The 24,366-nt window shown below is 39.9% G+C and overlaps 2 non-coding genes across 2 annotated transcripts; one reads left to right on the top strand and one right to left on the bottom strand.

Annotated features, from left to right (window-relative positions):
* Positions 1 to 11,643: 11,643 nt before the first annotated feature.
* LOC112082382 lies at positions 11,644 to 11,751 on the bottom strand. The gene has a single exon (XR_002897048.1). It is a non-coding gene; the product is annotated as a small nucleolar RNA R71 (small nucleolar RNA).
* Positions 11,752 to 22,212: 10,461 nt separating this feature from the next.
* On the top strand, positions 22,213 to 22,320 carry LOC112082426. The gene has a single exon (XR_002897096.1). It is a non-coding gene; the product is annotated as a small nucleolar RNA R71 (small nucleolar RNA).
* Positions 22,321 to 24,366: the final 2,046 nt, after the last annotated feature.

Below are 24,366 nucleotides of genomic sequence, written 5' to 3' on the forward strand. Positions count from 1 at the left end.
AGCTTGATGAGATATTTGGATTTGAAAGGAATGGAAGCTCGCTTGACAAGTTTGTGTACCCTCGTGATGAGTTGGCCGCGTTGTGGGAAACGATATCTTTTGGGCCTTACTTTGGAGGCAAGAGCAAGACAAGCTGCATCAGGAACCCTGCGATCAGATACACCAACCGGGTCCTGGCCTCTACGTTCTTCTCTACATACAACCCTGGTGTCATTCACACGGCAGAGCTTGAACTGTTGGGACTTGGACTTAAGCCGCTCATCACTCAAATGAAGAACAAAAAGGAGTTCCAAGGGCCAATGCATGTACCATCTTTAGGAGCGTTCTTTGCGATCCAAATGCTCACCTATAGACACAATGTGTGGTGTGACCGGAAGAAAAAGGGAGCAAGGAGGCTTCAGAACGGTTGGATTGTCACTAAAATCTTGAGAGCTCAAGGGTTCATACTCCCTGATTCACCATCGAGGCCGAATCTCATTAATGAGCAATACCTAAGTAAAAGTGGTTTCTTTGGAGGCAAGTCAGGGGATAGATGGGTTTACAACTTCACGCTGATGCACAGAGACGGTACACAAGTTCTACTGCCTAACAGAGGCCTCACCATGCTTGATAAGCAGTGTAACATCTCCTTCTATGTCCTCAAGGATCAGTTGTACAACCCATCTCTCGACCCACCAATGCGCAAGTGCACCAAGGCCATACCCAACAAGCCTCAGAACGAGAACAGCCCGGCCGGAGGTGAGAATGAAGAAGAACGGCACGCTGAGAGAAGGATGGGAGCAAGCCGATATCATTTTGATCCATACGTGTGGGGTGAGCCTGAATACCACACCAAGAAGATGTATTTGTGAGTGAACACTCTCCAAAAGTGGTGTAAGTGGCAAGACAAGACCATTCATGCCTTGGTGGACTGTGTAAGGCACCTGAAGAAGAAGGTCAAGCAGCTCACACGGCCATCTTCTCCGGACAAGAACTCGGGGACCTCAACCGCACCAGTTACACAGGAGGAGGTTGGGGAAAGCTCAAACGCAAGGAACCCGGAGTTTCCACCTGGCAAAGAAGATTGGATCGACCCTGCCTTGGCATTCTTACCTGAACCCTCGGAAAGCAGCCCACCACGTCAATCCACACCCTCCTGCTCAACATCAAATCCCTCGTACTACTTGGGATCAGACCTCTCCGACTAAGGTATCGACTTCAAACTCTTGTACATATGCATCTTGTGTATATCATCCTGCATTTGTTTAGTTTGTCTTTTTACTTCTCTCACACGCTTTTATAACACACGGGACTGTGTTATTCAAGTGTGGGGGAGGAGCTTTGTGTTTTCTGATCTTGTTTTCTTTGTTCTTATTTGACTTTTGCATTCTTGAGTCTCATCTAGCTTTGTACATACGGTAAAACCGCATCATTCTAGTTGCATCTCACATTCTAAGATCGAGTCTAGTTGCATCATTTAGGATTGCATCAGTGCAAGGAGCAATGATAGATTTTTTCCTAGAGAGTAAATCACTTGAGAATTTGAACTAAATATGCTTGTGAAACTCATTCTGTGCTTGTAAAGCTTGAAACGATTTGAATCTGAGAAGCAAGCCTAAATTACACTCAACTCTAGTTAAGTGATAACCCTGAACTTGAATTGTAAATATCTTTTGATGCATTGCTTGAATTGGCTTGTGGATACCGATATACATACTTGAGCTAGAATCATTGTTTTCACCACCCTCTTTTCCTTAGCTCAAGTAGCTGAATCCGCATTATGGATCAGTTCCCTCACCTTGAACCCAACTTTCTTTTTGAGCCAATGTTTGTGTGTGAATTGTAAGGCCACCTTGGACTGAACTTAGCAGAAAGTGTTAGGTTTAGAGCGACAAGGGCATGTCTCATTGAGTGCTACGTTCCAACATCAAGGAACTGAGAGTATTGGCGAGAAATAAGTGTGGGGGAAAAGATCTATTGGTGAGTGGAAAAAGGTGAGCTGAGAGAAAAAGAGAGAGTGGAAATAGCTAGGGGAATGGAAGAAAAAGAATCGAGTCTTGAATTTGAAAAGAAGAGCTCTGTTGTTCTAAAAAGAAAAGTATAGTTTTTGAAATGAAAAGAATCCAAAAAGGGCTCAAGTGTTCTAAAAAAGAAAAGGAAAAGAGGCTAATCGCTGTAAAAGAAAAAGAGCTGTTTGAATAAGTAAACACCAAAGGCTTGAAAATCAAAACAAAAATGAGTTCCCTAGTGAAAAAGAAAGCGATTGATAGAGTGAGGATCTTGAGAGGGTGAGCAAGTGAGAAAAGCTTTGAGTGGAGTGTGGGGTGTGATGAGTCTTGCCCTTGTATGCATCGGTTGCTTTTTACCTTTAGCATTCTGCCAAAGTTTGGTCGTTCATTGAGTGACCCCATTGTTGCATTGCACCCGCTTGAATATTGATGAGATCATTTTTATCTCATGACCTTACCCTAGCCAAGCCAGCCTATTTGAACATTGCATCATTTGATTCACCGGTTACGAGCTTAATGAATGTGAAAGAGTTGAATGTGATAATGACTTGTGGAGATTCTGTGCTTTAGTTGTAAAATATCTGAGTATGGCTTTGCATTGCATATTTGAGCATGAATCCAAGTTCTCTTTGTGATCACTTCTCTCTAAAAAGGAAATATGAGCTCCATCTGCATTACAACCTCTTTCTCTCATTTGTTCTCTTCGCTTGAGGACAAGCAAAGGACAAGTGTGGGGGAGTTGATATGTCTATATTTTACATCATTTAGAGAGCATTTTAGAGTCCTCATCATGTGTTTTCCCCATGTAAATTGTGTCTTTAGGCATGAAAATAGGATTTAGGGTTTTCATTAGGTCCCAAAGAGTTTTGCATGTTTTGAAGTCTTTATCAGGTGCTTTGGGAGTCGTTTGGAGCTTAAGAAGAGGAGCAGAGGAGAAAACGATGAAGAAAAGGGTCAAAAATGGTGAAAACCGCTTGGAGGAATTTCTCGGCCAAATCGCGTACCGGACGGACAGAAACCTCGGTCAAAATCCTTACCGATCGCTCATTACCGGCCAAAACCCTTACCGATCGTTCAACCTCGACCAAAAAGCTTACCGATCGCTCAGCACCGACCAAAACCTGTACCGATCGACAAAAGTCAGCCTGGGTCGAAGATCAGGTGCAAATACCGCGGGTTGAGTTTTTGGCCGAGGCGAAGGAATTTTTACGACCAAAAAGCTTACCGCGGTACACAGCCCTCGGCCATTTTCCTTACCGCGGGAAGCTTTTCTCGACCAAAATTTGTCCTTGTCCGCGCATTTCAAAGATCAGCAATCCGGGGAACCTTCCGGTCCGAACCAGTTGGCGGGGTCTTCAGCAAAGTTGGAGATAATCAAACAAAGATCCCAGAACAATTGGAATCATCCAATTCGGACCCGTGGGGAGAAAGATACAGCTTCCGGAAGATGCACCAACATTACGCGCATCCGAGAACCGAACGGTGGAGCACAAAGATCACGGCGGACGGAGCCTTTCCGGACCAAATCAGCTTGCCCAGTCTTCATCAAAGTTTGAGATCTGTGAATGACCCTTTCAGAACAGTTGGGATCGCTAAATTCGGAGCAGTGGCTTGAAAGATAAAGTCTCCGGAGTTCACATCGGTCTAAAACGCTTATTTTCTGGTGATTCCAATACGGTTCAAAGATGTGAAATCCAGGAAGCCCTCCACTTCCCAAGCTCCGACGGTCTCTTCACCAAAGTTCGAGCTTATTGAGTCATCTTGACTATGGAACTGGTCTCAGAGCATTTGGAGTCGTGGGATGAAAGTTACTGTTTCCGAAAGATGACATGGTCAATACGAGCCCAAATATGTTGCGATACACGCTAAGTGTTTTCTCAGGGCTCGGCATCATAACCTCGACATCGGCCAAGTCAAGGCTCATATTTTGGGAGTATTCTGAACTAGGCCTCGTGCTGACACCTCGGCACGTTGGAATCAAGGCATGCACACGTAAGAAATGAAGTTGGAACCGACTAAGTGTTGAACGTGCACCTCGGTGCAATGACCTCGGCGTGCATGCCGGACCCTGTTCGATCAAACCCCTCGACTACCAAGCGCCTCGGCATCTCATGCCGAGGTCCATTGTCACAAACCCAGAATCAAGAACAAAGCTGCCCAAGAATACACACGTGAAGATGGATCAAAGACTAGGGTTCATGCATGTTCTTGACGTGTTCTTCACGAGATCTTCATTTGGATCTGGACTCACGTGCACTCCTCGGCATGAAGACCTTGGCTTCACTCTCCGACACACCGTGGCACTCACCCATCAACCCAAGATCGCGGTTCAGTACCCGGTTTGTTCCGGGCTGACCCGCGACACTTTACCTTTGCTATATATACATTTTGAGACTAAAAACCTAATGATCTTATCTCTTATCTGTTTTTGGCTTTAAGAACTTGCCTTTTTGGTGAAACTTGGTGATTTGAATCCGATATCTTGTTGTTGCATAAGAAATCTTGTTCTTTATTTAATTCTTTTATCATCTAACATTAAACTCCTCATCATGACCAGCTACACGTCTTGCAAAGGATTTAGTGAGCTCGTTATGATTAGTGAGTAGTCGTTTAAGCGGCTTTAGATGGGTAGATTAGGGTGCTTTCAAGGTAGATTAGTGGGTTTAGGTGTCTAGTCTTGCATGTTTCATTCTTTAACCGACGAGATCTTTAGGCTGGATCCAAGCACATCACTTGAGGTTCAGATCTGAGACATATCTCGCATCAAAAGTGTTTGTAGAAATGTCTGAACCACTCGGTTAAGGGTTTAAGCGCCTTTCATCACGAGAGTGATAGTTTGTTCTCTTAAATGACATTTTTGAACTGATTCTTATTGCTGATTGGTTCGATGCTTCTCAAAAGACATTTTTGGTATGAAGGAGGATCAATTTAGATGCTTAATACTTTCATGAGAAGATTAACATGCCTTGAGTTCAAAGTTAAATGAAACCGCTTGATGTTTTGATTCATTAACCCGCTAGTTGAACTTGGAAGCACCCGAGTCAAGTATCTCGTCTAAAGTCTCTTGCTTTATTACATATTATCATCATCTGAATCGCTTAGTTATCATCTGCATCTTTGCTTTGTTTGATTCTCATCATTTACCCTACTTACATGCTTAATCGTTGTTATTTAGCTTAGAAAAATCTTCACCTTTTTATCTTGACTTAAACAAACAAACAACATAGACTAGTGTCTCGTTGACAAGTCTGGATTGACACCTCTTAGTACTACTTTGACAAGGGGATTGATAGCCCTGAGACCTAAAAACCATATCTATCAGGCTTTTATGTCTTCAAAGAGTGGCACAAAAATCAATTTCTCCTTAAATTCTGCTTTGGTTTCTTCTTCAGGTACTGTTGAGATAGCATTGCAGAATTTCTTTGCATTGTCTACTACTTTTCCTGGCAAAGCTCCTGCCTTTCTCTTCATTGAGTCTGCAGTTTTGCCTACTTGTAGTTCCAATTTCTTGACATGAGGTGAAAGAGATTCAAACTTTCCATTTAAGTCATTGTATATACAATCAATCTTTATATTCCTCTCTCTAGATGATTTTTCGGTGCGTTGAGAAAGTTGTTCAAGTTTCTGCTCAATCCTCATCATCTGACTGGCTAGTTGAGAGGTGGTAGCCTCTGTGTATTGGTCTGCTTAGGTTGAGTATTGAGGGGTGGTCTTTGTTGAAATTTTCCTCCTCCATAGTTCCCATTTTGGAACTTGTTTGGAAATTTTCTTTGCAGCTGCGGAGACGGCTGGTTCTGAGAGTTCTCTGCTTCTTGATTTCGGTATGAGAGATTGTTGAAGTTGGCATTTCTAAAGTTGTTGTTGAAGCCATTGTTGAAGCGACTTTTGTAAGAACTTTGTGCTCCCACGAAATTAACTTATTCTTGTTGAGTATAAGCGGCATTTTGATCACCCTCATAGCCTCCATCATCTTCAGTACCTACAGCAGCAAAAGCATGTATATGTCTATTTTGAGACTTAAGAAGTTGACTTACCATGCTTTTTAGCACAGCAATCTCCTTTGACTCATGACTAATGTTAGTTTTCTTAGATCTATCATTTTCAGGGTTGTTGTTGCTGTTGGATACAGCAAGATTCTCAATGAGTGCTCTTTCTTGTGTTACAGTTTTTGAACCGAAATCTCTATTGCTGGCAGTGTAAAGAGATAGTTGATACTTTTGCTGAAGTCCTCTGTAGAAGGTGCTTAGCAGATTGGCTCCAGAGAAACCATGATGAGGTCAGTCTCTCTCTCATATTCATTAAATTGCTCCCATGCCTCAAATAAAGACTCTATGGGGCCTTGTTGGAAACTTGGATCTTGTTTTTCAACTGATTTGATCTCGACTTGGTATAGAACTGGTTCAGAAAGGCAGACTTGCATTTTTCCCATGAAGTAATAGGTAGATGACATAGATTTCAACCATCTAAAAGCTTTATCACTCAAAGAGAAAGGAAAAAGCTTATATTTCACATATTCTGCAGAACCTGGATTGGTTCTCACCATGCTGCAGATTTCTTCAAAAAGACCTATGTGATCTATAGGATGTTCTGTAGAGACTCCATGGAACTGCTTTTGCTTCACCGAAGTGACAATTTGAGGTTTAATCTTGAAATCACCCCTTGTTGGTGGAGGAACTTGAATAGCAGATCTGTTTTGAAAGTGTTGGTGAGGTGCATCAAAGTCAGCAATAAGCATATTGCAGGCCTGTCTTCTCGTAGGGTTGGCAAGTTGTATAGGTTGGTCAGCGTGTCTTCCATTTGGGGGAATGACAGTCTCATCATTTCTTACTTTTCATGATCAGCTTGGACTTGTCTCTTTGGGTCTTCTGGGTTTTGAGCAGCACGTCTAGGGATTTGATTTCCCTCTTTATCGAGCAGTGGCTGGTCATCTACTCTATAAGCAGCCTCTCGGTCCTCCTCGTAATCAGATTCACGATCATCATCTCCAATGTGATAAATTTGATGACGGTTTAAATGATCTTTCCAATGGGTGTTTGGATCAACCATCTTGAGCATTCTTTTAAGTCTTTGGAGCTCTTTTTCGTGTTTGTCAGTCTCATCTAAAGGTGGTACAATATTGGTGGTAGTTCTCATAGTGTTAATGTACCTGAGAGCAAAAAAAGCAAAGATAAAAAGAGAAGTCAGAAGAACATCATAAAAAACTCGAAAATCTTGTGGTCTAGAGCGGAATTAGATTAAGAAATAATCAAACAGAAAATTCCCAGCAACGGCGCCAAAAACTTGATGTGGATGCAGTGGGCAACTACAAGTTTCACACTAAACAAGCAGCAAGTGCATAGCAAACATAGTAGTACTTAGGGATTGAATTCCACAGGGATTTGTGTGTCGAAGATTTCTAATTGACACTGAAGACAAGTCTAAACCTAATCAAATTAAAAGGGGTTGTGTGTCACCAAAATTCTAAATTAACTGAGCAAGAATTTAAAATTAAAATAAAAAGATTCTAAAGCAATAGATTAAAAAGAGTTGGGAATTAAGAATTTTCTCTAGGGTTCATGATATATAACATTAGGAAATTAGAGAAGGATTTTCTATGATTCTGGAACTAGAATAGACACAAGTTTGATTAGACAACTGTCATCATCCTAACCATCTAATCACTCAAACTCGACCAGTAGCTTTTGACTCTGGCTGCGAGAGAGATCATGCATTACCTAAACATAATTCATTGATGCTGCTAGGGTTAGAGGATCATAGATGAAGTTTTAAATTTATAAATACCCTAGTATCGTGCAAGTGCACAATTGTGCAATGCAGTACTTAGGGTGTTGATCCACAGAGAGGTTGTCTAATGTGCAAAAACTTTAAGCTGGGATAAGTAAGCAAATTCATAAACTCGGGGGGTTTTTACAAGGTTTTTGGTTTCATGGAAAAAGAAAAGACAAAATAAAAACTAAAGAAAATCCTAGAACCGAATCGATATGAGCTTAAAAATGAAACAGAAGCTGGGCTGCTAGGGATATCTAAGGGATGTTCGTTTCAAACTTGGGTTCTAAACTCATTGGGGATCGACGCAGACTCCTCCCGAATGTCCTAATCGATACCTAAGTATTTTCCAATTAGCTTATAGGTAGTATGTCTTTATCTATTTCTAAGTATCTGCATCGACCTAGAATAGACACTGATATGGCTAGCCAACTGTCGTCACCCTAACCAACTAATAACTTAAACGCGACAAGAGTTTTTGTCTCCTTCCACAAGTAAGATCATGCATTAACTAAACAACATTCATTCTTGCTCATATATTCTCTGTAGGTAGCTTTCGACTCCTACAGTAATTATGTTCTTCTGAAGCTATGTACGGTGATCTGATACATTACTGTCGTGGATCTGATGAATCCTAGGCTCAGAGATTAGTTCATGACTCTAATCTCATGCATTAGGTACAACCTATAAGAGATGAGATCTAGAAAATGACTGAAAAAACTAGCAATCCTAATCAAACATATAGATCTCTTTTGATGAATCCTTAAACCCAATACTATACTACTCTAACATGATGCAAAAAAAAGAAAAGCATAAAAGAAGATGCATAAACTGAAAAATATATAGATAAAAGATAAAACTAGGGTTCAAGGAAAAAATCCCTATCTCCCTAACCTAAACCAAAGAAATATAATTTTGGTGGCTCAAAAACTCAATACATGAGCACAAACCCGAAATAGGGCTGCTAAGAAATACATTTATAGGTCCTCAAGTCTTCTAGGTTGTCCTTAGGGCTTTTCTAAAGAGATATTGCGAAATGTGCTTGATTTTGGGCCTTTGGAGCCGAGATATGGTGCACTGTGGGTGAGAGTCCTCTAGGACTGGTGGAGTGATGGTCCACAGCGAGTGAGAAGTGTGGGGCACGACCAGAAGGCTGTTTGATGTGGGTCAACTGAAGTTCGGGCTGGTCGATGGAACATCTTGATCTTCATGTACCTTTTGATTGAACCGTTGGATTGTCCTCAAGTAAAGTGCTATGGAAAGTCAGCTGGATCCTCTTGAATGTCTCCAATTTGAGATGAATCAGACAGTGAGAAGGTCTTAATTTTAGACTCAACTTCTGACGGTCTGACTCTAAGCTGAAAATGTGGTTTTTCTCCATTTTGCAATGTTTTTCCCTAAGTATCCTGAAAAGAGTCTTGAAACTACAAATATAGGAAAACTGTTAATGAAAACACTTAAAACTAATTAAAACCTTTGAAAAAGCATAAGAAATCAATAGTGAAAATGTGTACAAATACGGTGTTATCAACTCTCCCATGCTTAAACCTTTGTTTGTCCTTAAACATGATCCAAGATTGGAAAAAGCTTTAAACAGAAATAATAGGGAACTCAAAATCTCAAAGACCATAATTCTAAAGCATAACATCGAAATACATCTACCACTACCTAGCATAGGAAATTCTCACTAGAGCAAGTATGATACTGATAACACCGTATTTTGACCACTTTTGTGGATCATAATTATGTCTTATGCAGGTGTTTTAACTCTTTTTTCAATGGTTTTTAAAGTGTTTTCAATGTTTTAGAGTTTCAAAAGACTTTTCAAGAAACTTGGGCAAAAGATATGCAATTTGGAACAAATGAGCAATTTTGGATAAATACAGACCGTCAGAGGTATGACAAGCGATGAAGACTTTCACACTGTCTGATCACCCCCAAAATTTGAGACAACATATATGATCCAACCGGCTTTCTAATGCACTTGGTTTGGAGACAATCCAACGGTTAGATCTTCAGATACTTCCGATGCAAGAATGACAGAAAATGTAGTTCCGGAAGAGAGCCACGAGCCAGGACCGCGGCCAACACCTATTTCCCCACGGGTAGGACCATCACGACCGCGGCCAGACAACGTTCACTTACCAGACGACTTAATTAAATCCCCAATCAATTCCTTTCATTATTTTTGAAGCCCTAAGTGTCTAGGACAACTCCAAAAACTATAAATACCCCCTTTAGGTCATCTAAAGGGTGTGTTCATTTTTGTGCCTCAATTTTAGAAGAACCCTAGAGAAGCCGTCAATCCCAAAGAAGGAGCCGCCGCTGGAGAGCATCATCGCGCCTCCACGTGCAACTCTGTTCTTCGTTTTTCTTCTCTCTTTTCTTGAATTTCCTGCAACTTTCAATACTCAGTGATGATTGTTTACAATATGTTTGAGTAGTTACCCAGTTGGGTTTAAAGAGATTTTTTCAAAGAGAATTTTGTGTGTCTTTGCTTATGAATCGATAGATTTAGGATTATTAATCTTCTAGATGTTCTTCGTTTGTCTTTAATCTTACTGCATGATTCTTTGCTGGCCACTTAGAAGCTGATCTGATATGATATGTTGCGAAAGTTTTCATTGATTGTCTGAACTATGGTGAAACGAGCAATTCTTCGATAGGAGTGGAAACCTACCTATAGTTGAGTTGTGAATGTTTATGAGACTTGTTCTGCTTTTGTATCTTCTCCCTTCCAGGATCAGAGTGGAAACTTACTGATCAGGGTTGCGAGAGATAGTTGTTTAGTACTGCGAAAGTAGGCTATTCATACTTCCGTGCCTCAAGTTCTAGAACATGCGTAGTTGATTTCTTTTATCATTTGTTTAAAATCGACATAGCCTAGTCCATGAATCCTTGCGAAATCCCTTGAGCCCCAACGTTTGTTTTACATTGCTTACAACCTTCGAATTTCCTTGCTTCCATTCACCTTTGTTTAATCGCTTTTTACTTGCTTTACTTGCTTTCGTTTTTCAACTGCTTTTACTTGCTTTGCTTTCTAGTTTAGATTTCGTGACAACCAAAACCGAAAACCAAAAACCAAATTGTTTAGTTCTAGTCTGATTTAAGCATTGCCGTGAATTCGTACTGAAACAACTAAGTCTCTGTGGATCGATACCCTAAGTACTACAGCGCACATCTGTGCACTTACAGACATTTAGGGGTTATAAATTAAAAACCTGAAGCTTAGTAAAATACCGACCAACCCCGTTTACAATCTTATCAAGTTTTTGGCGCCGTTGCCGGGAACTTTGATTTGTTACATTGCGAATCCCAGCTTAAATCCATTAGAACATTTGTTTACTTTTACTTTTTCTTTTGATTTTTTCAGGTTTCTCTACAATGGGAGACCGGGAACACGTTCCCGAAACTCTCAGTGATCCACCATATCGTGTGGATGGTGATCCAAATGACGATGACCTGACTGATGGTGAGTTTGAAGAACCGATCTATGATGACAATGAGCTAATCAGATAGGAAAAACATGAAGATGATGAAGAGCTAATTGAAAGTTTTGATTCACTCGAAAAGTTCATGGGAGATCGAAGAGCTATTCAACCAGTCTTACTAGAGGATGGCAAAACCGAAATTAAGGTACCCTATATCCACTTAGTTCAACAAAATCAATTCCATGGTTATTCATCCAAACGGACCATATCGAGACGTTCGAAGAATTATGTGCAACCATTACAGCAAATGGGGATTACCACAAGTGTAGTCTTTTCCCATTTTCTTTGAGAGAAAATGCCAGAAAATGGCAAAAATCATTAGAACCTGCTTCACTAAAAACGTGGGCAGCATGTAGAACAACTTTCCTAAATCGTTTTTACACTAGAAATTGTTCCAATATCTTAAGGAACAAGATAAGATCTTTTAAACAAAAAGAAGATGAAGATCTTTTAGATACTTGGGAAAGATTCAGGGAATACCAAAGAGATTGTCCACATCACGGATATACCGACGAATACCTGATGGGTATTTTCTATCGCGGTATAACTCCAGAGTTACGACACTCTTTCGACACAGCAAGTAATGGAGACTTTTCAACTAGATCTGTAGAAGATGCTCGTGTTTTCATCAACAATTTCGCAAACAGCATCCGTAATCAAGCAACCTTTGGCAATTCTGCACTTCCTGAGAAGAAAGAAGAAATTTCAGAAGTCATGAAGTGTCTCCATCACATAATGAGTCAACTTGGATTGCAACAACCAAACAAGGCACACAATACGTTTAACGTTGATGGTTGGGACAACCCAATGGATTCTTATGATCAAGAGATGATGAACACTGTAGAAGTCTATAATTCCAAGATTTTCGCTTCGTTTCTGATCACCGCGGGTCCATTCATTCGGACCGCGGCCAAGCAAGCTTTCACCGCGGTCGTGCTGTTTCTGACCACGGACTCACTTCACCGCGGTCGTGTTCAACCTGACCGCGGGAAACCGTCTTCCGAACTTTTCTGGAAACCACCTTTTGAACCTATCTGGGCTATTCAAGCTAATTCCAATACCTATCCTAGTTTTCCCTCTTATGAAGCTGAAAATCTAAACAAAAGAATTCTAGAGCTTGAAAAATCTAGGTCTGAAGAAATTAGTGATCTTAGATCTGTAAAAACGATGCAAGAAGATTTCAATGAAAAATTTTCCACCCTCCTTAGTCTGATGATCAAAACGAATTCTAGAAACATAGAGGAGGAGCCAAGTGAAAATTCTGTCGAAAACTCAAGCGAAGCAGATCCCTCCGATCATGTAAAAGCTATCACACTTAGGATTGGATTAGCTTGCAAAGAGCCTGAATTTCCTAAAGATCCCGAAGATGAGGAAAAGGGTAAGGAAAAGGAAAAAGAAAGAGAAAGAATCACGATTGAAGATGTTGAAAAAGAAGTGGTAGGAGAGAAGGATAGAGAAGAAGCAAGAGAAGATGTACCCCGAGAAACCCTCGGAGAAGATGCGATTCCACCTCCACCAACTCGTGTCTATAAACTAAACCATGATATCCTAGAGCTTTAAGAGCCCCGAAGAAGGAAAAAGAAAAAGCTAAGCTGAAAGGGCTAATCGATCAATTAAATGTGAGATTACCTTTCGTAGAAGCTTGTGCTATGATTCCTGCTTTAAGAAAATACATGAAGGGTATTCTAACAAATTCTTTAACTCTTGAAGAAGGCGTTATGATGATAACCCATAAATGTAGTTCTATCCTGCAAAGCCGACTCCCTGAAAAGAAAAACGATCCTGGAAGCTTTGTACTTTTCTGCACCATAAATGATGTAGCTTTTGAGCGTGCTCTTTGTGATTTAGGATCTAGCATAAACATGATGCCTCTTTCTGTTGCAAACGTTTAGGACACCATACTTTCCAGCCTACTAAATTTCTTTAGTATTAGCTGATCGTTCTGTTAGACAACCTGTAGGTATCTTAATTGATGTTCTAGTCGAAATCAAAAAATGTTCCATTCCAACCGATTTCGTAGTTCTAGAGCTAGAAAGGAAACCTAAGGATTCCCTTATTCTTGGAAGACCATTCTTATTACAGCTGGAGCCATAATCAATGTCCCGGAAGGAAAAATTGACATTCATCTAGCCGGTCTAGTTATGCAATTTGACATGAACAAAAGTTTAGATAAACCGACTTTGGATGGCAAAATTTGTTGGATTGATGAGTTAGACAGAATTATTGAGGAAGTCTATGAAGATCTACTTCTCTACGACCCTTTAAGTGTCACGCTTTCACCCACAAAAGACAAACGCAATTTCCTTGAAGAAATTTCAAGTGAGTGCAGGCGTATGCTTGATAAGTCCGAAACTTATAGGAAACCTCTAAACTATCTAGATCTTAATGACCCAACAAACATTCCTACACCTCCTAAAGACACTGCTGCAGCAATTAATGATCCTTGTAGCGAGTTTAAAGCCCCTAAAGTCGAGCTTAAACCTCTTCCCATCGGACTTAAGTACGGTTTCCTTGGACCAAATTCTACTTATCCTGTCATTATAAACTCTGGTTTGACAGAACAAGAAACCACAATGCTGTTTTCTGAGCTGAGAAAGCATAGAAAAGCCTTAGAATATTCACTTGATGACATACCTGGAATTTCTCCAGATCTTTGTATGCACAAGATTGATCTAGAGGATAATGCTAAAAATTCAATCGAAATTCAAAGGAGACTGAACCCTGATGTCGAGCAAAAGCGGGGTTGTTGTTTTCGTTTTACTAAGCTTCAGGTTTTAAATTTATAACCCCTAAATGTCTGCAAGTGCACAGATGTGCGCTGTAGTACTTAGGGTATCGATCCACAGAGACTTAGTTGTTTCAGTACGAATTCACGGCTATGCTTAAATCAGATTAGAACTAAGGAGGGTTTTGGTTTTGGTTTTGGGTTTTGGTTGTAACTAAATCTAAACTAGAAAGCTAAACAAGTAAAAGCAAATAAAAACGAAAGCAAGTGCAAGCAAATAAAAATCGGTTATGAATGAAAGCAAGTAATACGCGACTAAAACTAGAATGGAAACAAGGAAACAAGCGAATGAAAAGCAAATAGAATTGAAGGTTGTAAGCAATGAAAGACAAACGTTGGGGCTCAAGGGGAATTCGCAGGGGTTCATGGACTAAGCTATGTCGATTTTAAATAAGTGATAAAGGTAATCAACTCGTATGTTCTAGAACTCGAGGCACGGAAGTATGAATAGCCTAATTTCGCAGCACTAAACAACTATCTCTCGCAACCCTGATCAGTAGGTTTCCACTCTGATCCTGGAAGGGAGAAGATGCAATAGCAGAACAAGACTCATCAACTTTCACAACTCAACTACAAGTAGGTTTCCACTCCTATAGAATAATTGTTCGTTTCACCCTAGTTCAGACAATCAATGAAAGCTTTCGCAACATATCATATCAGATCGGCTTCTAAGTGGCTAGCAAAGAATCACGCAGTAAGATTAAAGGCAAACGAAAAACATCTAGAAGATTATAAATCCTAAATCCATCGATTCATAAACAAAGACACATGAAATTCCCTTTGAAAGATCCCTTTAAACCAAACTGGGTAACTACTCAAACATATTGTAACAAAGCATCATAAATGAAATTGAAAGTGCAGGAAATTAAAGAGAACAAGGAAGAGAAACGAAGAACAGAGTTGCAGGTGGAGGCGCGATGATGCTCTCCAGCGGCGGCTCCTTCGTCGGGATCGACGGCGGCGGCCTCTAGGGTTCCACACGAACTCTCTCTCTCTCTCTCTAAGTATGTGTTTCTATTCGTCTCCCTTTCGATTCCTCTCTTTAGAATGACCTAAAGAGGGTATTTATAGCTTCTGGGGGGGGGGGTCATGGACACTTAGGGCTTCAAAAATAACGAAAGGAACGGATCTGGGCTTTAATTATGTCGTCTGGAAAGTGAATGACCAAGTTCCACGGTCGCGGTGGCTCTACCTGCGGGAAAATAAGTGTTGGCCACGGTCCCGACACATGGCTCTCTTCCGGAACTGCATTTTCTGTCATTCTTGCATCGGGAGTATCTGAAGATCTAACCGTTGGATTGTCTCCAAACCAAGTGCATTAGAATGCTGGTTGGATCCTCTATGTTTTCTCAAAGTTTGGGGGTGATCAGACGGTGAGAAAGTCTTCATCGCTTATCATACTTCTGACGGTCTGCATTTATCCAAAATTGCGTATTTGTTCCAAATTGCATATCTTTTGCCCAGTTTCCTGTAAAGTCTTTTGAAACTCTAAAACATTGAAAACACTTTAAAAACCATTGAAAACAGAGTTAAAACACCTGCATAAGACATAATTATGATCCATAAAAGTGGTCAAAATATGGTGTTATCAACTCCCCCAGACTTACCTTTTTGTTTGTCCTCAAACAAACTTAAGTCAGGGAAGGAATTTTATGAAAATCGCAGGAACTAAACATTATCTCAGTGACCGTCCTTCTAAACCATAACTTATCGTGAAAAATTTATTTGGATGTAGTCTAGAAAATTCTCACCAAAATACAAGCAAACTAGTCTGTTAATCCGTCATACAAAAATCTACACACTTAAATCCAACTTCCAGTCAACTACATTCATTAAGTATATTGTGAGTTCTCATTAAAGACATTATTCAGGGTAGACGGTGTTTGACATTCAAAGCTATTTAAATGGTGGAGCTTAAGTGTTTTGTGTTACCTGAAGAATATGGAGGATGCAAGATATTATGCAAAACCGCAAGAGAGAGAAAGACCTGTTGATGACTGCAGATTTTCAGTCACCTCTCATTTGCCAATTGTTGTTGCTTAAGCTTCCTCCTTTATTGTAAACAGATGGTCTCCCAGACTTAGATATTTTCTGGGAATCATAAAGATAGTCTCCAAAACTCCATAAAATCAGATCAAGCTTGCCTCAAGGTTAGAATTCAATCCTCCAAAACTCTCTACGGTTTTTATTTCACTTCCCTTCATTTTTATTTCTTTTTTCTTTTCTTTTTTTTCGAATTTTTTTTTTTTTTTTGAAAGGGAAAATAACCTTTTATAGAGAGAGTTTAAGGGACGAAATTGTACCAAGATTTTGAAGTTTTTACAAGGCAAGCTGAGTTTTCTCCTTTTGTTGAATCATTCCAATAAAATCGCAGGTCTCCGTCTTTAGTGACTGAAAACCGCGTTGATCCTCTTTCCGACGTTTTTGCACATATCTGCATATAGGACAATGAAAAACAAGAGTGCATGTGGTTTGAAAGAGTTTAGGTTTGGTGGGGAACTAGCTAAAGATGAACTAGCCATTCAGGATCAACAAAGAGTGGTAAAATGGATAAAGGAGTCCTGAACGTATGATTCGTTTCCCTGATTTAACGCTTTAATGAGAAAATTAAGTTAAAATTAAGTCCAGATAAAATGAGCTAGTATATCCTGTCAGAAAGAATCTCCATGAATAGAAGTTCTCTGGTGGATTTCGTAATACGAGTATTCTAGTTACCGCCTAATCTAGGCCTAAATCACAAAAAGAGCAAAAAACGAGGAAATAGCGTAGTAGCACACTGGTCTAATTCATCATAGTATTGTTTATTGTGTTCCTGGTTTGAAAACTTTTTGAAAAAAAAACATTTTTGAAAACGATTTTTGAAGAAATTTTATGAAAAATTTTGAAAAACGTTTTGAAAAATTTTATGTGTCCAAAACAAACTCAAAACAATTCAAATTTCATTAGTAACGGATGAACATCCTCCCCCCAGACTTATTTCACACTGTCCTCAGTGTGATAAATCTTGGAAAGAATGGTAAAGAAGATAGAAAAGTTGAAATGTTTAAGAGTACTTATCGTGCTAGAGAGTGATGCTCGTCTTTTTTTTTGTTCTTCCTTATTGAAAACCTGAAATTAAATGAAACAGAAACAAAGCAATGGAAATAGAAAATAAAGGTCAAAGGGAAATAAATAAAATACCAAGTGGGTTGCCTTCCACTAAGCGCTTGTTTCAAGTCATTAGCTTGACATTGTTGCTCGATCAGACTTAACCGGGGTCGTGACACTCCTTGATCTCATCATTGGCCGATGATGTATCAATCAAAAACATCACTTCTTTTTTGTCTTCTCTTTCTTCAGCCATATATGGCTTTACACGTTGTCCATTCACTGTGAATGAGTTTCCGGTTTTGTCCCATAAGACGATGGCTCCATATGGCTTGACTTCCTTTATTGTGAAGGGTCCTGACCATCTTGAACGTAATTTTCCTGGAAAAAGCTTAAGACGAGAATTGAAAAGAAGAACTTTATCGTTAGGAGCAAAAGTTCTATGAATAATCTTCCTATCATGATATGATTTAGTCTTCTCCTTGTAGATCTTCGAGTTTTCGTAAGCATTGTGTTGGATTTCTTCTAACTCGTGAAGTTGAAGTAGTCTTCTTTCTCCAGCTGTTTTCAGGTTCATGTTCATCTCCTTGATAGCCCATTGCGCCTTATACTCGAGCTCTACTGGAAGGTGACATGCTTTTCCGTAAACTATGTTGAATAATGTTTTTCCTAATGGTGTCTTGAATGTTGTTCGGTATGCCCATAATGCATCGTCAAGCTTGGTAGACCAATCTTTGCGATGAACTGCGGTTGTTTTCTGCAAAATCGACTTGATTTCTCTGTTTGAGATTTCTACTTGACCGCTAGTTTGGGGATGGTATGGAGAGGCAACTTTATGCGTAACTCCATTCTTTCTAAAAGATTCTTGATTGATGAAGTGCGATCCTCCGTCGCTTATCACAATTCTAGGAACTCCAAAACGCGGGAATATAACAGACTTAAACAGCTTCATGACAACTTTCGCATCATTGGTGGGGCTAGCGACTGCTTCAACCCACTTAGAGACGTAGTCTACTGCTACTAAGATGTATTGGTTTCCAAAAGAAGTAGGAAATGGTCCCATAAAATCTATTCCCCAGACATCGAAAATTTCGACTTCGAGAATAAAATTTTGAGGCATCTCATTCCTTTTGCTTATGTTGCCCATCCTTTGGCATTTATCGCATCGCAATATATAAGCTTGAGTATATTTGAACAAAGTAGGCCACCAAAAACCAGCTTGTAAGATTTTTGAAGCGGTTTTGAAGGTTGCGAAATGTCCTGCGTAAGACGAGCTATGGCATCCGAATAAAATTCCTTCCATCTCTTCTTCAGCCACGCATCTTCGGAATAACCCATCAGCACATCTCTTGTAGAGATAAGGTTCATCCCAAAAATAATGTCTTATGTCTTTCATAAACTTTTTCTTCCTATAACCAAAGAATTGTGGTGGTTCTACATCAGCTGCTAGGTAATTTGCTATGTGCCTAAACCATGGGGTGTTGAAAGCATCTGATCTTCGCATGAGTTGACATGGTGGTGTGGTATTGGCATTGGTGGGGGTTGTATCTATTGCATAGATGTTTTCTTCTGGCAAACTGTCATTTAAAGGCAATCTTTCTTCAACTCGAATTCGTGAAAGATGGTCTGCAACTCCATTATCTGCTCCTTTCCGATCTCGAATTTCGATATCGAATCCTTGCAGTAGGAGGATCCATCTTATCAACCGAGGTTTAGCGTCTCTCTTAGACATTAAATACTTGATTGCAGCATGATCAGTATGAACTATAACCTTAGATCCTACGAGATAAGAACGAAATTTCTCAAATGAAAATACGACAGCTAGAAGTTCTTTTTCTGTTGTAGCATAATTGCATTGAGCTTCGTCTAGAGTTCTGCTTGCGTAGTAGATTACGTGCAGTTTCTTATCTTTTCGTTGGCCAAGCACTGCTCCGACTGCATAGTCACTTGCATCGCACATGATTTCAAATGGCAGTTCCCAATCAGGTGCTTGCACGACTGGAGCGGAGACAAGGGCTTCTTTGATCTTATGAAACGCGGCTAAGCACTCATCATCAAACTCGAAGTTTGTTTCCTTGCAAAGCAAACGCGTAAGAGGTCTAGCTATTTGAGAAAAATCTTTTATGAATCGCCTATAGAATCCTGCGTGTCCTAGGAAACTATGAATGCCCTTTAAGTTTGTGGGAGGTTGTAGGCTGGTCATGACTTCGATTTTAGCTTTGTCAACTTCAATCCCTTTTCCATAAATTCTGTGCCCAAGCACGATTCCGTCCCGTACCATGAAGTGACATTTTTCCCAATTTAATACTAAGTGCTTATCTTCACATCTTTGCAGAACTTTACCAAGGTTGCCTAAGCATTTTTCAAAAGAAGATCCATAGATAGAGAAATCGTCCATGAATACTTCCATGAAATCCTCAATAAAATCTGTGAAGATCGACATCATGCACCGCTGGAAGGTAGCAGGTGCATTACACAATCCAAAAGGCATACGTCGGTAAGCGAATGTGCCATATGGACAAGTGAATGTCGTTTTTTCTTGATCCTCCGGGCGAATAGGAATTTGGAAAAATCCGGAGTATCCATCAAGGAAGCAATAGTAAGGGTGATTAGCTAACCTTTCTAGCATTTGATCTATGAAGGGAAGTGGAAAATGATCTTTCCTAGTTGCTGCATTCAGTTTCCGGTAATCGATGCACATACGATGTCCAGTTACTGTTCTTGTAGCGATCATTTCATCTTTATCATTTTTAATGACAGTGACTCCTCCTTTTTTCGGAACAACATGAACTGGGCTAACCCAAGTGCTATCTGAGATAGGAAAGATTATTCCGGCTTCTAAAAGCTTCATAATCTCCTTCTTGACAACATCCATGAGATTAGGGTTCAGTCTCCTTTGACTTTCGATTGAGTTTTTAGCATTATCCTCTAGATTTATCGTGTGCATACAAAGATCTGGAGAGATTCCAGGTATGTCATCAAGCGAATATCCTAAGGCTTTTCTATGCTTACTCAGCTCAGTCAACAGCATTGTGGTTTCTTCTTCCGTCAAACCAGAGTTTATTTTGACAGGATAAGTAGAATTTGGTCCAAGGAAAGCGTACTTAAGTCTGACAGGAAGAGGTTTAAGCTCGACTTTAGGGGCTTTAAGCTCGCTCCAAGGATCATTAATTGCTGCAGCAGTGTCTTTAGGAGGTGTAGGAATGTTTTTTTGGTCCTTAAGATCTAGATAGTTCAGAGGTTTCCTATAAGTTTCGGATTTATCAAGCATACGTGCGTACTCACTTGAAATTTCTTCAAAGAAATTGCATTCATCTTTTGCGGGTGAAAGCGTGATACTTAAAGGGTCGTCAAGAAGCAGATCTTCATAGACTTCCTCAATAATTCCGTCTAACTCATCAACCCAACAAATTTTGCCATCCAAAGTCGGTTAATCAAAACTTTTGTTCATGTCAAATTGCATAACTAGATCGGCTAGATGAAGGTTAATTTTTCCTTCAGGAACATTGATTATGGCTCCGGCTGTAGATAGGAATGGTCGTCCAAGAATAAGTGGATCCTTAGGTTCTCTTTCTAGTTCTAGAACTACGAAATTGGTGGGTATGGAACATTTTTCGATTTCTACAGAAACATCAATTAAGATACCTACAAGTTGTCTAACGGAACGATCAGCTAATACTAAGGAAATTTTAGTGGTCTGGAAAGTGTGGTGTCCTAAACGTTTTGCTACTGAAAGAGGCATCATGTTTATTCTATATCCTAAATCACAGAGAGCACGTTCAAAAGCTACATCATTGATGGTGCATGAAAGCACAAAGCTTCCAGGATCGTTTTCTTTTCAGGGATTCGGCTTTGCAGGATAGAACTACATTCATGGGTTATCATCATAACGCCTTCTTCAAGAGTTAAAGAATTTGTTAGAATACCCTTCATGTATTTTCTTAAAGCTGGAATCATAGCACAAGCTTCTATGAAAGGTAATTTCACATTTAATTGATCGATTAGCTCTTTCAGCTTAGCTTTTTCTTTCTCTTTCTTAGGGGCTCTTAAGGCTCTAGGATATGGAGGTTTAGGTTTATAGACACGAGTTGGTGGAGGTGGAATCGGGTCTTCTCCAAGGATTTCCTGGGATGAATCTTCTCTTACTTCTTCTCCATCCTTCTCTCCTACCACTTCTCTTTCAATGTCTCCAATCGTGATTCTTTCTCTTTCTTTCTCCTTTTCCTTACCCTTTTCCTCATCTTCGGGATCTTTAGGAAATTCAGGCTCTTTGTAAGCTAATCCACTCCTAAGTGTGATAGCTTTCACATGATCGGAGGGATCTGCTTCACTTGAGTTTTCGAAAGATTTTTCACTTGGCTCCTCTTCAGAATTTTCTATGTTTTTAGAATTAGTTTTGATCATCAGGCTAAGGAGAGTGGAAATTTTTTTATTGAAATCCTCTTGCATCGTTTTTAGCTCAGATTTAAGATCACTAATCTCTTGAGACCTAGATTTTTCAAGCTCTAGAATCTTTTTGTTTAGCTTTTCAGCTTCAGAAGAGGGAAAACTAGGATATGAAACAGGATTAGATTGAATAGCCAAGATTGATTCGGAAGGTGATTTCCAGGCAAGCTCGGAAGACGGTTTCCCGTGGTCAGAAGGCTCGCTGCGATCAGCATCATCACGACCGCGGTGAAAGCTTGGTTTGCCGCGGTCCGGATGAATGGACCCGCGGTGATCAGAAACGAATGGAAAATCTTGAATTTGATAGACTTCTGCAGTGTTAACCATCCCTTGATCATAAGAATCCATTGGGTTGTCCCAACCATCAAAGTTACATGTATTGTGTACCTTGTTTGGTTGTTGCAATCCAAGATGACTCATTATGTGATGGAGACACTTCATAACTTCCGAAATCACTTCTTTCGTCTCAGGAAATGCACAATTATCAAAGGTTGCTTGATTACGGATGCTGTTTGCGAAATTTTTAATGAAAACGTGAGCATCTTCTACATATCTAGTTGAGAAGTCTCCATTACTTGCTGTATCGAAAGAGTGTCGTAACTCTGGAGTTATACCGCGATAGAAGATACCCAGCAGGTATTCGTCGGTATATCCATGGTGTGGACAATCTCTTTGGCATTCCCTAAATCTTTCCCAAGTATCTAAAAGATCTTCATCTTCTTTTTGTTTATAAGTTCTTATCTTGTTTCTTAAGAGATTTGAACGATTTCTAGTATAAAAACGATTTAGGAAAGCAGTTCTACACGGTGCCCACGTTTTTAGTGAAGCAGGTGGCAAAGATTTTAGCCATTTGCTGGCATTGTCTCTCAAAGAAAATGGGAAAAGACTACACCTGTGGTAATCCCCATTTGCTGTAATGATTGCACATATGGTCAATCGGGTTTTCGGGTTTTCGAATGAATAATTATAGAATTGATTTTGTTGAACTAAATGGATATATGGTACATTAATTTCGGTTTTGCCATCCTTTGGTAAGGCTAGTTGAATAGCTCTTCGATCTCCCAAGAATTTTTATCGAGTGAATCGAAACTTCCAATCAGTTCATCATCATCTTCATGTTTTGTCGATCCGATTAGCTCATTGTCATCATAAATTGGTTCTTCAAACTCATCATCAGTCAGGTCATCATCGCTTGGATCACCATCCACATGATATGGTGGATCACCAAGAGTTCCGGGAACATGTTCCCGGTCTCTCATCGCAGAGAAATCTGAAAAATTCAAAAGAAAAAGTAAAAGTAAACAAGTGTTCTAACGGATTTAAGCTGGGATTCGCAACGAAATAAATCAAAGTCCCCAGCAACGGCGCCAAAAACTTGATGTCGAGCAAAAGCGGGGTTGTTGTTTTCGTTTTACTAAGCTTCGGGTTTTAAATTTATAACCCTTAAATGTCTGCAAGTGCACAGATGTGCGCTGTAGTACTTAGGGTATCGATCCACATAGACTTAGTTGTTTCAGTACGAATTCACGGCTATGCTTAAATCAGATTAGAACTAAGGAGGGTTTTGGTTTTGGTTTTGGGTTTTGGTTGTCACTAAATCTAAACTAGAAAGCTAAACAAGTAAAAGCAAATAAAAACGAAAGCAAGTGCAAGCAAATAAAAATCGGTTATGAATGAAAGCAAGTAATAAGCGAATAAAAGTAGAATGGAAACAAGGAAACAAGTGAATGAAAAGCAAATAGAATTGAATGTTGTAAGCAATGAAAGACAAATGTTGGGGCTCAAGGGGAATTCGCAGGGGTTCATGGACTAAGCTATGTCGATTTTAAGGTAATCAACTACGTATGTTCTAGAACTCGAGGCACGGAAGTATGAATAGCCTACTTTCGCAGCACTAAACAACTATCTCTCGCAACCCTGATCAGTAGGTTTCCACTCTGATCCTAGAAGGGAGAAGATGCAATAGCAGAACAAGACTCATCAACATTCACAACTCAACTACAGGTAGGTTTCCACTCCTATAGAATAATTTCTCGTTTCACCCTAGTTCAGACAATCAATGAAAGCTTTCGCAACATATCATATCAGATCGGCTTCTAAGTGGCCAGCAAAGAATCATGCAGTAATATTAAAGGCAAACGAAGAACATCTAGAAGATTATAAATCATAAATCCATCGATTCATAAACAAAGACACATGAAATTCCCTTTGAAAGATCCCTTTAAACCCAACTGGGTAACTACTCAAACATATTGTAACAAAGCATCATAAACGAAATTGAAAGTGCATGAAATTAAAGAGAACAAGGAAGAGAAACGAAGAACACAGTTCCAGGTGGAGGCGCGATGATGCTCTCCAGCGGCGGCTCCTTCTTTGTGATCGACGGCGGCGGCTCTAGGGTTCCACGCAAAATCTCTCTCTCTCTCTAAGTATGTGTTTCTATTCGTCTCCCTTTCGATTCCTCTCTTTAGAATGACCTAAAGAGGGTATTTATAGCTTCTGGGGTGGTCCTTGACACCTAGGGCTTCAAAAATAACGAAAGGAATTGATCTGGGCTTTAATTAAGTCGTCTGGAAAGTGAACGACCAAGTTCCGCGGTCGCGGTGGCTCTACCCGCGGGAAAATAGGTGTTGGCCGCGGTCCCGGCGCATGACTCTCTTTCGGAAATGCATTTTCTGTCATTCTTGCATCGGGAGTATCTGAAGATCTAACCGTTGGATTGTCTCCAAACCAAGTGCATTAGAAAGCTGGTTGGATCCTCTATGTTGTCTCATATTTTGGGGGTGATCTGACGGTGATAAAG

Source organism: Eutrema salsugineum, unplaced genomic scaffold, assembly GCF_000478725.1.
Source record: "Eutrema salsugineum unplaced genomic scaffold, Eutsalg1_0 scaffold_8, whole genome shotgun sequence".
NCBI classification, from domain to species: Eukaryota; Viridiplantae; Streptophyta; class Magnoliopsida; order Brassicales; family Brassicaceae; genus Eutrema; species Eutrema salsugineum.